The sequence below is a fragment of the Vigna radiata genome, unplaced genomic scaffold, assembly GCF_000741045.1.
Source record: "Vigna radiata var. radiata cultivar VC1973A unplaced genomic scaffold, Vradiata_ver6 scaffold_147, whole genome shotgun sequence".
NCBI lineage: Eukaryota > Viridiplantae > Streptophyta > Magnoliopsida > Fabales > Fabaceae > Vigna > Vigna radiata.
The window spans coordinates 408,202-417,101 of record NW_014541973.1 but is presented as its reverse complement, the minus strand read 5'-3'; the positions used below and the strand labels follow the sequence as shown (position 1 = coordinate 417,101).

Sequence of the window (8,900 nt, the reverse complement as noted above, 5' to 3'; positions counted from 1 at the left end):
TCACAAGGACTTTTTCAAAGCTTATAATGAGGTTGGGTTACAAGAAAAATTGGTTTTTCTAGGAACACAAAATCCTTGAGTCAAGAGAGTTATTTAGCATTCAAAGTTCAAGTACACACTCTTTTTTCCACCAATCTCACTCATTCCCAACTTCTTCCTTTCTTATTTCTACATTGAGCTTATCTTTCATGCTTTTTCTTTCATTCTTTTTCTTTTCTCATGCATTTTTCTTTTTCAACTCATAAGCTCAATGCATTTCTTTTGCTTTTCAATTTTTCCCAACAACCCCAAACTTGAACCTTTTCAATATATGCAATTATTCTCAACCCAACTCAAGGCAAATGATTTTCAAAACAAGGGTTTTCATCCTGTTTAAGGCCAAGGTTCAAAAAGGGTATGAAACTTTAATCATTTGGGTAAAATTTAGGCTAAGAAAGGCTTCCAAACATGGCCTTGATCATATGACATGCACATGCAATTCAATCAATCATAAAGACTTAGGCAATATCATTCATGCTTTCCTGTTACAATACATACATCAAGAAATACTCTGGAGCTCAAAACCTCACATATCATGCTTTCTCACAAAACATTCATTCATGCACCTTGTTTAGTATCAAGACCACAATCATAAATCATCACACATCTTTTCACGTGGCTAGTGAACTATTCACCTATCACCTGGATCAACATGCAACACATATTCAGATATCATTCACATCCACTCATCATCGAATAGACTCATCATGCATTTAGTTCAGTCAAACCATCATCAAAAACAGTTTACAGGCCAAGCATAGACATTAAAAAATAAAATTCAACCTATTCTAAGAATTCAAAAGTACAAAAGAAAAAGATAAAACTGGGTTGCCTCCCAGTAGCGCTTGTTTAACGTCACGAGCCTGACCCAAACCTGTTTAGCACTTGTCAGTAAGTGCTTATCCTTCCAACACCCTTCAGTAGGTGTGCCTCCTTGTATCCTTTAGTAGATACATTTATAAAAATTGTTTTAGCATCCCTCAGTAGATGCTACCCAAAAGTGTTTACAATTCCAAAAAGAATATGTTCAAAATCAAAAAGACCTAAAACTACGAATGTGTTTACAAAAATGGAATCAAATATTATCAAATCTTTTCATCCCAGTTGGGTATTCATCAACCCAACTCATCATTTGTCTTAGATCCACTTTAAAAATTGGTCTTTTGCTCTCCTCTACTCCATCTTCTGTGGAATTGTTCACGATCCACCATTTATCCTTGAATCTTGCTTGCAAGCCACGTGGACATGATATATTCTCTGAATAGTTTGTTCTTCCTTTATGAACTTCTTTATCTACAGGTACCTACAACACATTACAACTGTTAATATAAGTACCTATTGTATTTCCTTCAGATGCTTCTTTTATGAACTTTTTATGTTTGGCTCCCTTTCTTATTTCCATTTTGTTCCCTTCATAGCCACTACATATTAACATCTGATCTTGGTCTCTTAAAATAATCTTCCTCTCATGAATGCGCATCACCATTTTAGACGTCCTCATAAAGGGTCTTCCCAGAATCAATGGAATTTTTCCATCCTTCTTCATATCCGCAACCACAAAGTCAACCATAAATTCCAACTGATCAATACGAAAAATTGCATCCTCCACCTTACCTATTGGCTCCTTAATAGAACCATCTGCAATTGCCAGAGCAATATTAGCTGGTTTTAACACTAGCCCTTTTATTTTCTTAAGATAACTCAAAGGCATCAAATTAATACTCGATCCGGAGTCTATCATAGCCCTTCCTATATCAACATCATTTATAACGCATGGAATAGTTAACCACCCCGGATCCTTCATTTTAGGTGGATGATGTTTCTTTCTCGGTTGTACACACACTTCTTGTTCTTTGTACTCTTCTTTTTCTTTTTCTTTTTCTTCATCACTATCCTCCAGCTTAATGATTTCTTTTTGCCCCTCTTCCTCATCACTACTTTCAATCTCCATAACTTCCCGTTCTGCTCTTTTCTTGCTCCTGGTGACAACAACATTACACTCCTCTTTTGGGTTAACTTCAGTATTAACCTTGAGTTGATTCTTTTCTGTGGCCTCGACCCTCTGTGTCAGTTGAGCAAGTTGAATATTCAAAGATTTAAAACTTGCTTGGTTACTTGCTTGATTAGATTCATAGACCTTCAAAAATTTGTCGAATCTATCATTAAAATCTTTGACTGATTCCGTCAAGTGAGTAACCTACTGCCATAGGGGTGATGGTAGCTGTTGTGGCCTATTGTTTATAAAGCCTCCTGATGATCCAGATGAATTATTTTGAGGTTGCCCAATACTTGGGTAATTTTTCCAACCTTGGCTAGAGTTGCCTTGGTTGAAGTTTCCTTGTCTGTATTGGAATTGGTTCCCCATATAATTCACTTCCTGATTAATATTTTGAGGAACAACACATTGACCATTGATATGGTCACCACCACAGAACCACATAATTGCTGCGTCTGGGAGACATTTCGGATCTCCTTAGGAAGTTGTGCAATAATCTTGTCCAGTTTCTGAACTAGAAGATGATTTTGAGCAATCACAGCATCTTCTGCAGGCAAATGTAAAACTCCCCTCTTTTGTAGAGGTGCGCCCCTTTCAGTGTAAGACTCTTATTCGTTGACCGCCATGCTTTCAATCAATTCGTAGGCCTCGTCTTCAGTCTTTCTTTTTATATCACCTCTAGTTGAGGCATCTAACATCATTTTGGACTAGGTGAAGAGGGGCCTCTTTTTTGAAATTAAATCACACCTAAATTCAAATTAGTTTCACTAGGAGGCGTGCCCATTTCAATCCAGCAAATTTCATGCTGAATCTAGGTCAGCAAGTAACGTTGAAGAAGCTTTCCTCGTAAACGTGTTAATTGTTGACGGATTGGCAAGCGTACCAAATCGTTCAAGTAATATAATTGGTAAAACCCAATATCGTTCTTCCCAAGAGACTCAAAAGGCTTTCTCTTTCACGTGAATTAAAATAATAAGACTTGAAAATAAAAATAATTAATTTGATTTAAGAACAAAAATATTAACATGCAAAAGGGAATGATTCAATTGACAAAGGAAAACAATGGATGAATGGAGTTGTTGAGGGTTTACAATTTCATCTAATTCGACCTCTCTTATCTACTCCTCTTGAATTATTAGTTTGATTAATTAATTCTCATGCAACTTTCTTAGCCTACCCTTAACCTGATCCCTCAGTGAAAAGAGCATAATATTAACTACTGGCTTGCTATCCCTAGTCTCCCCTAGCAATTAATATAGCATTATAGAGCAGAAGTTAAACGCAATTGATCGTCCTACCCTATCCCTAGGTGGTATTGCAAAATCAAGGAATTACTCACCAGTTCATGACATTACTGTACGTCCCCGTATCAATAAAGACAAACAACAGTTATCGAATGAGTTAAACGATAATGGCATTAAGCACAGATGAGAACCCAACAATTAACAATCACTACAAGAAAATTGCGTTTTATATATGGATTATTATATACGGATTTTAATCCGTATGTAATAAACATGTTACATACGGATATTATATCCGGATTTATTATATACGGATTTTTCCGTATGTAATTAAAAATAAATTTACATACGGATTATCCGTATATAAAAGCTGTACATAAATAAAAAATAAGTTACATACAAATGTTAGATACAAATTTTTAATTAATTAATAACTAAAAAAATAAATTATTTATATAACTTTAAAAAAATTCGTAACCTTCTTCTAACTTCTGACTTTTGAAAAAAAAAAAACCTAACTACACCTTTCCAAAATCAGTCTCTCATCTCACACCCTTGCTTCTTTCTTCTTCCTTGCAAAGAAAACTATCGTCGATTTGTTTGAAACGCTCACCGAACTCCAGACGAGTTGAAAACTCGAACCAATGTCCACTGCATATTCGAGGTGCTTCCTCTTCTTTCTTCATTTTTCATTTTTCATATGGCCCTTCAAATTGCCTCTTGTGTTTCCTTTTCTCTTTTTAAATCCACTAATGTGCTCAGTTTTTCTGGTGCTATTTCAATTCAAGTTTTTTCTTTAGGGCATTGACTAAGGCATATAGACACTAGAGAAGAGGATAGACGAAGGCGCGAACATGGTTTGCCACGAAGGTGCAGAAGAGGGCGGCGTTGGCCTGGGTGCAGAGTCGCCATGAATCGAAGAGAAACGGCATGGAAGAGATGAACCACACGAGCATCTGGCGAGACTCGAACTTGTCACGGGGTAAATCACGGGACTCAATTGGTTCAACTGTTCTTGAATTTTTTTTTTAGGTTTTGATTATTCTCCTTTGTTCTTTTTTTTAGCTTAGTTGCTTGATATCAGAGCTCTAGTGGAGATTAGGCAACCGGGATCCCTAGATGATGTTGGGGGTTTGAGGAAGAAGGTAGTGTTGATTGCTTATAAGAGTGATGATAAGTCAGAGTTCCTTAAGAAGCTTGCATTGAAGTTTAAGGGACCAGAGAATATCATATTGTTTATTCTGGACAAGTAAGAGTAACACAGAACCATTTCATCTCTAAGTTTTCTATATTTGTTGTTATAGTCAATGTTCATTATATGATTGAGTGAACTTGTGATGTAAGCCAGATTTGATAGGAACTCTGAACTGGTTGCAAAGTTGGTTATCGTTAGTGGATTTAAAGCTGCTTATGCAATTAAGGATGGTGCAGAAAGACCGAGAGGATGGAAGGTATTTCCTCTCCCTTTTCATTTTTCTGTTTTATAGTTATAACTTTTGCATTTAAAATGCCAGTTTGTTTTCTACTATTTAGTGTTCTGATACGGAATGGAATTCTGCAGAGTAGTGGTCTTCCTTGGTTATCTAATTGTAATTATTATTCTCAATGCTGAAGCACGGGCAAATACTACTATTGCTTTTCATGCGTAAACTAATATACATTTTCTCTGTTTAATTTAATAATACAAATAGGGTATTTAAATTGTTTTTGGGAGAAGTAAAAGTTTGATCTTTCAAATTGAGAATTTTAGTTTGCAAGAAAGGAAACTAACCAATCAGGAAAAATGAAGATTAGGCTTTAAAAGTATGCTCTTTAATTTATCTCTTACTCCAAATCGTCTTTATCTCATTTCCCAGAGAAAATTACACTAGCACCTATCGTTTTGGAATTCACATGATACCCTTTTTTGTGGTTTCCACTGTTAATAGTTTGAAATGAATTACACTACCATTCTTGTTATTCATTGTGTTGTGTGAATATTATAAGGACTGTTACTGTGATCATAAAAAAGCTAGAACATTGTGTTTGAACAACCTCAATAATTGTTGGTACAATTTACTCTATTTCTTATCAATTTCTCTTTCCTTGAATTTTATTTTATCAAGCTTCTTATGATTATTTGAGTAGGTGATATCAATGAAATGTTTAGGTCCTTAAGCGTTTTATTGTTAACAATTTTTTTCTGCAGAACGTATGCCTAAAAAGGTTCTTGACTTGNTGAATGTTGAAAAGCTTACAAGGGAGGTTGTGCCCACCACCTTCAGGCATTTTTGCGAACTTTTTTCTTTAGTTTAATGTCTCATTCTGTGTTTTTCTACCTCTTCTTGAACCTAATTGCCTAAATTGGAGAGTTCAAAGGTGAACGTTATTTTATTTCTTAACAGGTGCCTCCCTTGGCTGTTAAAAAGACTGGAATAGTTGTGAGGCCCCTAATATTGTTGATGCAAGACCATGTCCATTAATCGGTTCTTTTAAATGAGTCTTCTTGTTTAAAGTTTTTATGCTCTCAATGTCTTTCTATACCTGTCAATAGTGATTATCTAATAAGAAAAGATGGAAAAACAGGTGATGGTTTTTAAAGGTTGGACTTAATTATGATATTCTATTCACTTGAACTTATTTTTGTAGTTTCTAGTCCAACTTAATAAAGGTTGGAATTAGTCTTTTTGATGTTGATAAAGCCCATTGCATATCAGAATGAGGACATGATTTTTTTGTTGAACTTATTTCAATGTACTTTGGACAAAGTTATAGAGGAACTTAAAAGTTATAACGATCCATAACATAGTAGAAAGTTGTGAACAATGTTGTTGTTGCCATTATAATTGTGGTAACTATGTGGTGGTAGAGACCCAAAAAAGCCTTGACATTGCGGCTCCAATTGGTTGTAGAAAGTTGCTTAAAACTTTTGTTATTATAGTTGATGACATGGTTTTGGAGGTCTTTGCAACCACAAATGTTCATATGAGCATAAATGTAGTTCCAAGTATTTGTGTATTTGGTTTATTGAGTAGGCCTAATTTGATGTTTGTTTGGTGGATTTGACATTGCTTAAGCTGCTGCAATGTAAGGACTGCACTTTGACTGAGCCAAAACTACATTGTTTGCAACCACTTTTTATGGTTTACTTATTTGTAACGCTTGTCCACAAACTTGATATTGTTTTATGCATAGAGCATATGATAAGGCTGCTATCGTCGAGTATATGCTGATATAAACTTTAGTTTAAGAGATTATGAGGAGGATTTGAAGCAGGTATATATTGAGCATGGTAGGCTATCAATTTTATTTGATTTTTCAATCAGAGTTTAATTCATAATTTGATTGAGTTGCAGATGAGAGCTTTGACTAAGGAAGAGTTTGTGCTTGTTCTTTATCGACAAATCAGTGGAATATCGAGGAGAAACGCAACTCACAGAAGTGCATTAGCTCTTCACAAAGGTGGTCAAAGGAGAACCAAGTATAAAGACCATTTATTGGCAAGACGTGAGAACTTCTATTTCAAGCATTATACCTTATTCAAATTTAAACTTTAACTTTATTTCATTATATTCTTAGTTTCTCATCTTAGTTAATTAGGTTTTATATATGAAATCTATGCAAATTATCAAACACAATTATCNAAAAGTTGTTCTATAAAAATCAAGTAGAGTTACAATTAGTTATTGTTTATCCTACATGATGAGGTTTCATGAATTTGTGTGCCATTGACAAGGTTATCCAAAGAGAAAGGTCTACAATAGTCATTTATTGGGATATTGAATTTATTGTCCTTATATGAATGAAATGGTGTAAAGTAATACTGAAAAGTCAATAAAGTTATTTTCATTTTAATTATTTTGTCGTCTTCTTCTTTCTTATCCTTATCACTTTTTCTAGTATTTTGACAAAAAAAAAAAAATTCATTCTTTAGGTTTTAAATTTAAAGATAATATACATTTTTAATTATATATTTTATTTAATTAATGTGGAGAGAAAAATATTAATTAAAAAAAAAGATAAAATTACACATAAATAAGATAATTCTTAAAATTATACTAAAAAAAGTTATATAAGTTAACTATGTATAATTACATTCGCTCAATGTTTTACTATAATTAATTGTTTTTATTTTTATATCAATGAAATTAAATATATAATTAATTGTTTTGTTTAGTTAGTATCAAGTATACATTTTTAAATTCTATCATATAGAGAATTAGGTTATGGGAAAGTTGATCCCTGTGAAGTTATAAATATATTAATATGTTATTGGTTATTTCTAAAATTAGACTCCTCTCGCTTGTTTATTTTGGGTTGAATGTGCAATGCAGGTTGATTTGATTGGAGTGTACTATGATGTTGGGGACAATGTAAAGTTTGGTTTTCCATGGCCTTCTCCACCACTATGCTTTCTTGGAGTGTTATTGACTTTGGTGGGAGAGATGAAAGAATGCCAAAGAAGCCATTTGTTGGGGTACATCTTATCTTCTTAAAGGTAATGCTCATNAGGCGCCATTTATGTCNAGGTTAGTCTTCTCTTCTCTTCGTAATANTTTCTTTTATTTGNCAACTTTTATCANGTGGTGCAAAATGTTTATGACTACGGAGAAAGCAAGGAAAGTACACTTATTGGGTGTGATTTATTTGTAGGTGGAAATGCTGAGAATGACCATGCTTGTTAGGAGAGATTTGAGGACATGGACTTCCCCATAGTACTAAGTTTTGTAATCTGGTTTTGCCTCTTATCAAATATATAAGATTTTTAGTTATTGAACGCAAATATAGGTATTATTATTAGAGAACTTTAGGTACTCCAGGTTTTATTTATTTATCTTTGGAAATCTTTTACTCATAAATAGTTATAAATGTTTCATCTATTAGATGGTTTTTGGTCATCTGACAATTATGTTTAGTTATGTTAACTTTTATTAGCTATTAAAACTTGTAACTACTAAATGCAGATGTTGAATCATCTACTTTTTTTTTTGTAAAATCATAAATTACATACGGATTTTTCGTATGTAATATTATATACGGATATTATATACGAATTTTTTCGTATATAATTATATACGAATATTATATACGGATTATCCGTATGTAATTTATATACAAATTATCTGTATGTAATCTTACCTACGCCCCAATTATATACGGATTTTTAGCCGTATATAATCCGTATATAACACTATTTTATATACGGATTTTAGGGGTTATATACGGATTTTGGCTGTATGTAATGATGATTTTTCTTGTAGTGAATCAAACATATGGTAACCATATAAATAATCAAGAGTTTCAATAAAAGAGAGTATCAGAAGATTACATTGTTTCCCCCAACAACAATAGGGTTTAGTTCACCATTGACATGGTGAAACTAGATGAAAAATGAGAGAAAAATGGAAATGCAAACCCTAGAAAAGATGAAAAGGAGCCTAAGCATCCAAGAGATCCTCTCCAGAGAGCAAAATTAGGTCTGGCAGTTCTCCCCTGTCAAAAGAATAACTCTGAACTCGAAATAGGGGTATTTATAGGTGAGGAGCGCAACAAAAAACAGGCCCAAGCCTAGCGGACCACCGCCCGGCGGTTCAAGTGTGGCGCCCGACAGTTTCCCTCAAGCCGCGCTACCGCCCGACAGT

General features: G+C 33.9%; 1 long non-coding RNA gene across 6 annotated transcripts; it reads left to right on the top strand.

Annotated features, from left to right (window-relative positions):
* The first annotated feature begins 3,778 nt into the window (after positions 1–3,778).
* LOC106778658 lies at positions 3,779–8,156 on the top strand. Of its 6 annotated transcripts, none has more exons than XR_002666262.1 (9): positions 3,779–3,943; positions 4,068–4,261; positions 4,345–4,528; positions 4,628–4,730; positions 5,468–5,523; positions 5,664–6,534; positions 6,615–6,765; positions 7,593–7,787; positions 7,912–8,156. It is a non-coding gene; the product is annotated as an uncharacterized LOC106778658 (long non-coding RNA). The 6 variants fall into 6 exon arrangements; XR_002666263.1 differs by having other exon boundaries at positions 5,468–5,699; positions 6,454–6,534; XR_001377081.2 differs by having other exon boundaries at positions 4,080–4,261; positions 5,468–6,534.
* Positions 8,157–8,900: the final 744 nt, after the last annotated feature.